This window comes from Salvelinus sp. IW2-2015, linkage group LG20 (assembly GCF_002910315.2).
Source record: "Salvelinus sp. IW2-2015 linkage group LG20, ASM291031v2, whole genome shotgun sequence".
NCBI lineage: Eukaryota > Metazoa > Chordata > Actinopteri > Salmoniformes > Salmonidae > Salvelinus > Salvelinus sp. IW2-2015.
The window spans coordinates 2,391,544-2,400,986 of record NC_036860.1 but is presented as its reverse complement, the minus strand read 5'-3'; positions in this window follow the sequence as shown (position 1 = coordinate 2,400,986).

Genomic DNA, 9,443 nt, shown 5'->3' with positions numbered 1-9,443 from the left:
TACATGAAATTACTGGGATAAGCCAGGCTGCTGACGTACTGATATTATGGCTTCCGGGCGGTTGAGTGGGGATGTGGCTCCATTCTGGCTCTGTTATTCCGTCATAATGAGACCTAACCCTCTCATAGATGAGCCTTCCGAGCCAAAAGGAGTCTACATTTTCCACCTAACCCCTGCAAGTCTCAAGCCCATCATTACCAGTGGGGTGATGTGTTTCTGATTGGATGTGTGCAGAAGATCAAGTGGTAGAATCCTCAACATACACTGAGTGTACAAAACATTAAGAACACCTTACTCAATTCGTCGTGGCATGGACTCTACAAGGTGGCGAAAGCATTCCACAGGGATGCTGGCCCATGTGGACTCCAACGCTTCCCACAGTTGTGTCAAGTTGGCTGGATGTCCTTTGGGTGGTGGACCATTCTTGATACACACGGGAAACTGTTGCAGTTCTTGACACAAACCGGTGTGCCTGGCACCTACTGCCATACCCGGTTCAAAGGCACTTAAATCTTTTGTCTGGCCCGTTCACCCTCTGAATGGCACACATACACAATCCATATCTCAATTGTTGCCATGCTTAAAAATCACTTTTTAACCTGTCTCCTCCCCTTCATCTACACGGATTGAAGTGGATTTAACAAGTGACATCAATAAGGGATCATAGCTTTCACCTGGATTCACCTGATCAGTCTATGTCATGGAAAGAGCAGGTGTTCCTAATGTTTTGTACACTCAGTGTATTTTTGAAGGTCACAGCATTTTCACGAAATAAACACTACAAATTGTTCTGTGTTAGACAGAGTCATGTCCAGCCTGAGAGTCATTATCAGGCATAATGTTACCAATTGTAAAAGAAAGTGAGACCACTTAATGGCTCAACATGAGAGCAGAACTTAGTGAAGAACCAAGATGATCTGATAATATATTCCGTTGTTTCGTTGAAGGTCACTCACACTGTGTGCTTTAATAGATCTACTCTCCTGTTTGAATACCTGCTGTGTTCATCTCTGTAGCTGAAACATTTCTGATTGGAAGCAATCCCATAACTAAAAGCCAGTACACACTGCTTACGATGCGTCATCGCTGGCATCCCCTAATTAAGACGTCTGACCGGATCAGAGACCCTTTAGACTTAACCATGGGTAAAGATTGCGCAACCAAGTTGTAAGAGAAAAAAAGCTGAAATGTCTGTCACGACAGCTGATACTCATCTTGTGCCCATTGAAAATATGACGAACTTGGGTGGAGGCCACATGGGGGAATGAAAGAAACTGTGACCTTAACTTAAACTGTGACAGGGCATCTGTTTCTCTGTTTCATGAGATCCTAGTCCCGTCTAGGCTGAGGATGCACCTACAGTCACCACCAGGGAGGTTATAGTTCAGTGCCTGAGGCCCAGAATGATCGATCCCAGTACCAGTTATAGGGAGAGTGATGTTTGGAGCATACAGCACCACGGTCCAGGACCCATCCATCCATCACTGGAGAGTGACAGGAAGGGCTTGCTCCATAACCCATGCAGAGGGAGTCCATCAAAGTGCTGCATGTGCACTGCTGTGTGAGAGATAGACATCATTTGTCAACAAGCCTCTGCTACAGCACAAGAGCTCTGGAACAAAGGAAGTGCCTGTGGACAACCCAGGTTTAAGTCAAGAATAGAGGATGGAGAGGTCTCCAAAACCACAACCGGAATGATAGTGCCCATGCTTGCCCTGGTGCTTAGACTCCCCTAGGAATGGTGTGTTACAGTACATTCATTGCCATGATTGTATTTATCAGACAGTCTTGTCCAAGGTGAAGGTGATTAAGAGGGGCTACCTGTCAAAACACATGGGACAGAACAGCAAGAGTCATTGGTGACACACGGAGAGCCAGKGTCAAACACAGTCACTTGGCACAGTGTTAAACTACAGAGTGTGCTTACTCAGACTTCCACTGTTTTGATAAGGGTGTACAGAGAGTGGATTTTCAGATGTCAAATCTCTGAGCCATGCAAGCGCTCGGAGGAGTTGGTGCAGGGAGAGAAGCCCCCTCGTGGAAGTGGTATTGATCTCAGCACACAGTGCCTAGAGAGGTGTTTGCAAAGAGTCGGAGCTGACACCACGATCAAGCAGCATTATGGGGGATCAAAGAGGCCCTGGCCTCCCAGTGATCTGACAACAGCAAGGGAGGAGTGAGAATTTCCTGTTGACTGACGTTCCAATCCCACGGCTGTCGTCGAATGGAGCCTCTCAATCATTCATCTGAACACAGAGGAGGGTGGGGAGACAGACAGGGAGAGAGCGGAGGATGAGAGAGAGGGAACAAAGAAAGTGAGATCAACATAAAGAGATGGAGAAACGTTGCTCTGACAGACTAGGAGGGATACGGGGAGACAGAGAGATGGAGGGGGGAGGGTTTGTGAGGTGGCAGAAGAAGGTGAGAAACAAAGAGGGACTAAGGGAGTAAAATTGGAAAGAAAATAGAAATAAAGAGCAAAGAATGAAGAGTGGCAGAGGTAATAGAAACTGGTATGGAAGACTATGCCGGAGGGTTAGGAGAGGGAGGCATGGAACATTTAGGGAAATGAGGGGGACAGAATTTATAGAGCCATTGGTCAGTGTTCTGGAAAAGAGACCCCTGGAAACCCCTTCGACCCCCCCTCTCCCCACTGTCCCTCGCTCTCTCTGTCCTCGCTCTCTGCTGCAGTGCTGCTTAAATGTCATTGGACAGCTTACATGTGGTGGGTGCAAAATGGGTGAAATGTCAAGCATGGTAAAGGGTGGCGTGCCTGTGTGTCATAGCGTGTGTGCCATGTGTGTGCCTGTGTGTTTGTGAGAGTGCATGTATTTGCCACATGCAAGGAGTGTTTAATTAAGTGTGAATTCATGTAGTATTCTATCTATGTACCTTAGTATCATTCTGTGTGTKAGAGCATGTGGATAGGCAATATAAGGTTCCAAGGGAGTCTTTACTTGAGACATGTGTAGGCCTATGTTTTGTAATAAACCCTGCAGCTGTACACTTCATCTGCTTTCGTCAAAAGGGAGCTGAATCACTGATTAAAAATGTCACGTGCATGACCTTGGCATATGAAGTCAGAAAAATAGTGCTATTATAGCAGCTGTAGGTATTGAATAAGGATGATGATGTAAAAAACATGTCCCATTAATATTAATGCTGCTTTTTATGATATGAAGGTTTGTTTATCTTAATTGCATGCCTCATTCTACTTTTTATTATCAAGGATGCGTAATAAGAAATACAAATGTTATGTTAGAAAGACAACAGTTGTACAATGATCTCATTAGAGATATTAAACACGTAATTACTATGCAGTGCACAGAGCCTGTTTCCCAAGCCTCACTATGAGATGGAGCAGCGATTCCAGCTGTTGAAATGTGACAGAATCCACAAATCAGAGCCTTAAAGGCTCAATGCAGCTGTTTTTATCACCATACCAAATCATTTCTGGGTAACAATTAAGTGCCCTACTGGGGATTGCTTTCAATTAAAATGGTCAAAGAGAAACAAAATAGCTTCTTAGCAAAGAGAAATTTCTCAAGCAAGAGTTTAGCTAGGATTGTCTGGGAGTGGTGTGTGGAGTGGGAAACTGAAAACTAGCTGTTATTGCTAGAGATGTTTGGAACTCTCTTTCTTATTGGTCTATTCAAACACCTCTTACACTTAAAGGGCATTCTCATAATTTTCACAATATTATTCCAACGTCATAGTGTGAAAATATTCAAAAAAACAAGGGAAATCATGGTTGACTGCATTGGTTCTTTAAAGGAGAGTGGGAAACAGAGAGAAGAGGGAGAAGAGAGAGAAAGAGAACGAGAAAGAGAAAGAGAGAGATAACAGAACAAAATGTGAAAGATGGAGAAAGGTCAAAAAAGAGAGACATGTAAGTCCAGGAGAAAGCATGATAGAAATAGAGACAGGTTGAGCATCCACCAGACAGAGAGAGAGAGAGAGAGAGAGAGAGAGGGGGATAGAAGCAAGGTATGAGAAGGGAACCATTACAACAAGGGGAAAAACATGAAAAGAGAGTGATCGTTATTCTCAGTGACAAGAGAGCAGCTGGACGCTGTGATATACATTTCGCTCTGTCTTCCTCTCTTTTTAAATGTCTCTGTTAGCCATCTGCTATCCCTTTTTCCATGTAGTGTCCCTCTCCCARAACACATTTTTATGCCTTGTGCTATTCCGCCATTCTCTCACAATGCGCCACTCACCCTTTCCCTCTCCTCACAGACACTAGCCGAATGTACAGTGTGGTATTTAATCTGCATGGGGGCTTGTTAAACCCCAACCAACACCCCAGCCCCCAAGCCCCCCAGCTCAGTGACCCATTCCGACACCACACAAATCAGGTTCTAGCCAGAACATACCAAGTCAGGAACAGAAATAGGGGGGATGGCAAGGTAGGTGATTTGAAGGTCAAAAGACTGGGCTGTCTGTTAATGCGTCTGCAGTACATCAATCACAGTTTGCAATGGTGGGTGGTCGTGCAGACAGAGTGCACACGCTTTGCACATGCTTGAGGGCTTTGCCTCAAATCAGACAGTGTGTGTATATGCGTGTGCGTGCGTGCGTGTGTGCGTGCGTGCGTGCGTGCGTGCGTGCGTGCGTGTGTGTGTGTGTCAGTGTGGTGCAATATAGAACAAAGAAAAGTCCCAATGTTGAATCTACTGGTTAACACAGGATGGGTTTGAACACCTACTCTCGTACCATTCTTTTGTACCATTCTTTAATGGGCGGTTTTAAAAGAGCTGATGTATACTGAACAAAAATATAAGCGCAACATATAAAGTGTTGGTCCCATGTTTCATGAGCTGAAATAAAAGATCCCAGACATTTTCCAAAAGCACAAAAAGCGTATTTCTCTCAATTTTTTTAAATTTTGAGAGCATTTTATTCACATGCGCCAAATACAACAGGTGTAGACCTTCCAGTGAAATGCTCACTTACAAGCCCCTAACCGACAGTGCAGTTAAAAAAATATGGATAAGAATAAGAGATAAAAGTAACAAGTAATTAAAGAGGATCAGTAAAAAATAACAATATATACAGGGGGGTGCCGGTACAGAGTCAATGTGCGGAGGCACCGGTTAGTTGAGGGAGTATGTACATGTAGGTAGAGTTAATTAAAGTGACTATGCATAGATTACAACAGAGAGTGGCAGTGGTGTGGAGAGGGGAGGGGGGGCAATGTGAATAGTCTGGGTAGCCATTTGACTAGATGTTCAGGAGTCYTATGGCTTGGGGGTAGAAGCTGTTTAGAAGTCTCTTAGACCTAGACTTGGCTCTCCGGTACTGCTTGCCATGTGGTAGCAGAGAGAACAGTCTATGACTGGGGTGGTTGGAGTCTTTGACAATTTTCAGGCTCTTCCTCTGACACCGCCTGGTATAGAAGTCCTGGATGGCAGGAAGCTTGGCCCCAGTGATGTACTGGGCTGTTCGCACTATCCTCTGTAGTGCCTTGCGGTCAGAGGCCGAGCAGTTGTCATACCAAGCAGTGATGCAACCAGTCAGGATGCTCTCGGTGGTGCAGCTGTAGAACCTTTTGAGGATCTGAGGACCCATGCCAAATATTTTCAGTCTCCTGAGGGGGAATAGGTTTTGTCGTGCCCGCTTCACGACTGTCATGGTGTGCTTGGACCATGTTAGTTTGTTGTTGATGTGGACACCAAGGAACTTGAAGCTCTCAACCTGCTCCACTGCAGCCCCGTCGATGAGAATGGGGGCGTGCTTGATCCTCCTTTTCCTGTAGTCCACAATAATCTACTTTGTCTTGATCACGTTGAGGGAGAGGTTGTTGTCCTGGCACCACACGGCCAGGACAAGGTCTGGAGGTCTCTGACCTCCTCCCTATAGGCTGTCTCGTTGTTGTCGGTGATCAGGCCTACCACTGTTGTGTCATCAGCAAATTTAAAAGATGGTGTTGGAGTTGTGCCTGGCCGTGCAGTCATGAGTGAACAGGGAGTACAGGAGGGGGCTGAGGTGCCCCTGTGTTGAGGATCAGCGTGGCGGATGTGTTGTGTTGTTACCTGCCCTTACCACCAGAATTACAAGTGGTAGTGGCATGACATTGTCAACAATTGTATTACTAAATGTAATATTAGGCTTATCTATTTTGTTCAGCAAACAAACATAGCTTCATCTATGACTGTCAAATTGTATTCTACATAAATGAGTTTGATTTGTTGTACAGACTTTGTGAGATCTAGTGATCTTTCGGAAACCATGACACTGTGTCATTCTTTTTAGATGTGTGTGTTTGTGTGTGTGTTCTTTCCCTGTGGTGTTGTGTGTGTGAATGTGGCTATGARAGGCTGGATGTGTGTGACAGTGACATAATTGTTACTATGGAGAAGCAATTGCCAGCAGSGGGAAAGGCCCTCACTAACAAGCAGGGGGCAATAGGAGGAAACAAAAACTACTCGACTGAGGGWTACCCTATACACAGACACCACATATCACTGTCATCTACCATTAAGCATCAAATTACATCACAACAAAACCTTTCCAACTCACCGCCAATGAGACGAGCCAAAAGGCAAAGAAGAGCTGACAGCTCTTATATAACAATATACCACGTTCACAATTTACACTGTGAACACTAGAYAGCCCATTTGAACAATTYGTGGASTAGAAAACCRCCATCACCACCAACAAGTTGTGTAGTAGGCCCTACATMGRGTACTGYAAAACTCTCTCTAATCCACTTTACAMCTCCCCACCCYGAGTACTTTCCTTTGCCTTCAAAGGTCTGGCTAGTAATATTTAATAKAAACATKAATATGCATACTGACTSCTCTTTCTTCTTGTGTGAAMCCATGAATAATGAATTAACAGCTCAATGTTTCTTGCTTGTAGAACTTCTAGAAGATTAGGAGGAAGCATGTCCTCTGAGTCTTTTTGCCCTGAAATGACTCTCTCATTATCCTCTATTAAAGTATCTGTCGCCAAATGATGTTGGCATGACATCAAGTAGACATTTGACATTCATCTAAAATGATTGATTATTTCTGTCTGAAACTGACTGCGTTACCCTTGGGACACTGTGYTACTTAGGCTAGCTAGCCTACTTGTCGGTGTAAACAGGGTTAGCCCAAGGGCGTAGGACTTTTTGCAAATCCTTCATCAATAATTGATTAATACCCTGCAGTTACCTACCTGCCTTGGCCTTGCGACATACATCCTGTGTAGACTAAACGGCCGGCAGATGGCGCTATTATTCCTTTTACGTCGTTTGTCATCTGCGTCCAACTGGAATGTACACGGCTATACACTCATGTCCCCCGGCGACCGGCTCGTACATAAAACATCCTCCATTCAGGCTGCAAGGGCGTCGGTTTCCTCCTTAACTATCTGGAAAAATATGAGTACTAAAAGGAAATAACTGTTTGCCACCATCATACTAACTTTAGAGTGGCTAATGCTACTTCCTGATGTTGCACAGGGTGTTCAGCCGGTGGTAAACAACAGACTGCTTCTACCTGATTGGCTGAACATCAGGAAGTAGCATAAGCCACTCTAGCACGTGGTGGAAAATTGTGTTTTATTAAGACAGTACACATATTTTTCATGTTTGTCATTGTGTTTTTGAGAGTCTCCACTTTCCATAAAGTAGAATAATAGTTTAGGCCAAACCGTTCGGACGCTATAGATGTTTTTGTGAGAAGACCGATKATTGGGATGTCTCATGGTCTGACAAACACCACTGTAGCTCAGCCACCTTCCACCGCAGATGTGGACGGTCGACATAGGTGGATGTGGTGGGTTGAGACGCAACCCATACAAAAAAAATGATATCTCAAAATTAAATTGACGGATTTTGATGGGGATTTAAAAAAAAAWGTTTTTACTCAGATTGAAGCACAGGTGCGTCAATAGACTCTTAAGGATCTTTAGTATTGTAATGTATAGCCTGGGCTACTTCTTGCAATCCCTAAAATAAGTCCCTGTTGCTGTTGGAATAATACGTTGAAAGGCTAAAACATTAAAATAGCAATACTAGGCCCTCTGGCATCTCTTGCCAATTAATCCCAAAATGAAAAGGTGTTTCTAAAATTTCCATAAAATATTTATCAAGCCAAAAGAAGGGAACCTAATACGAGGCTGTTGCGTAACTGGGGTTTCAAGTTCTTCGCTGTATAAACTGTCTGTAAGTGAAGCTTGAAATGATTGTGCAATTCAATTACTTATTTTAAATTATTAAGTATTTTGAACTTAAAAGGGAGCACCCGGAGGTTCGGTGTGTTGTTACATTCAGGGTGAATTATGCATCACAAGGGATAGATAGATAGATAGATAGATAGATAGATAGATAGATAGATAGATAGATAGATAGATAGATAGATAGATAGATAGATAGATAGATAGATAGATAGATTAGATAGATAGATAGTAAGATTAGATAGATAGATAGATAGATAGATAGATAGATTAGATAGATAGATAGATAGATAGATAGATAGATAGATAGATAGATACGATAGATAGATAGATAGATAGATAGATAGATAGATAGATAGATACTAGAACAGGAGCAATACTCAATCATAAGGCATCAAAGCCAAAGGAACTGAGTAACATTAAGAAATGCTATAGATGGAAGGAATGCAGTTTGGAAACCTACCAAAAAACAATTAGGCAACAGCAAATTCAATCCTTTTAGACAACTTCCTGGGTAAAATGTTCCACTGCAATAGTGAAGGTGTAAACTGGCAGTAGAAAATCTTAACAGTATTTTTTGACCTCTCAGCTTCCCTATCAAATCTAAAAATCTCAAATAGAAAACCGAAGAAAATGAACAACATGACAAATGGTTTGATAAAGAATGCAAAAATCTAAGAAATAAATTGAGGAACCTGTCCAACAAAAAACATGAGACCGGAAACTGAGTCTACGCCTTCACTATGGTGAATCACTAAAACAATACAGAATACACTACGGAAAAAGAAGGAACAGCACGTCAGAAATCAGCTCAATGTAATTGAAGACTCCATAGACTCTAACCAATTCTGGGAAAATTGGAAACACTAAACAAACAACAACACGAAGAATTATCTATCAAAATGGAGATGTATGGGTAAACCACTTCTCCAATCTTTTTGGCTCTATAACAAAGATAAAGAACAAAAACATATACATGATCAAATACAAATCCTAGAATCAATATTAAAGACTACAGAACCCACTGGATTCTCCAATTCCTTGAATGAGTTACAGGACAAAATAAAAACCTCCAACCCAAAAAGGCCTGTGGTGTTGATGGTATCCTTAATGAAATGATCAAATATACAGACACAAATTCCAATTGGCTATACTAAAACTCTTTAACATCATCCTTAGCTCTGGCATCTTCCCCAATATTTGGAACCAAGGACTGATCACCCCAATCCACAAAAGTGGAGACAAATTTGACCCCAATAACTACCGTGGAATATGCG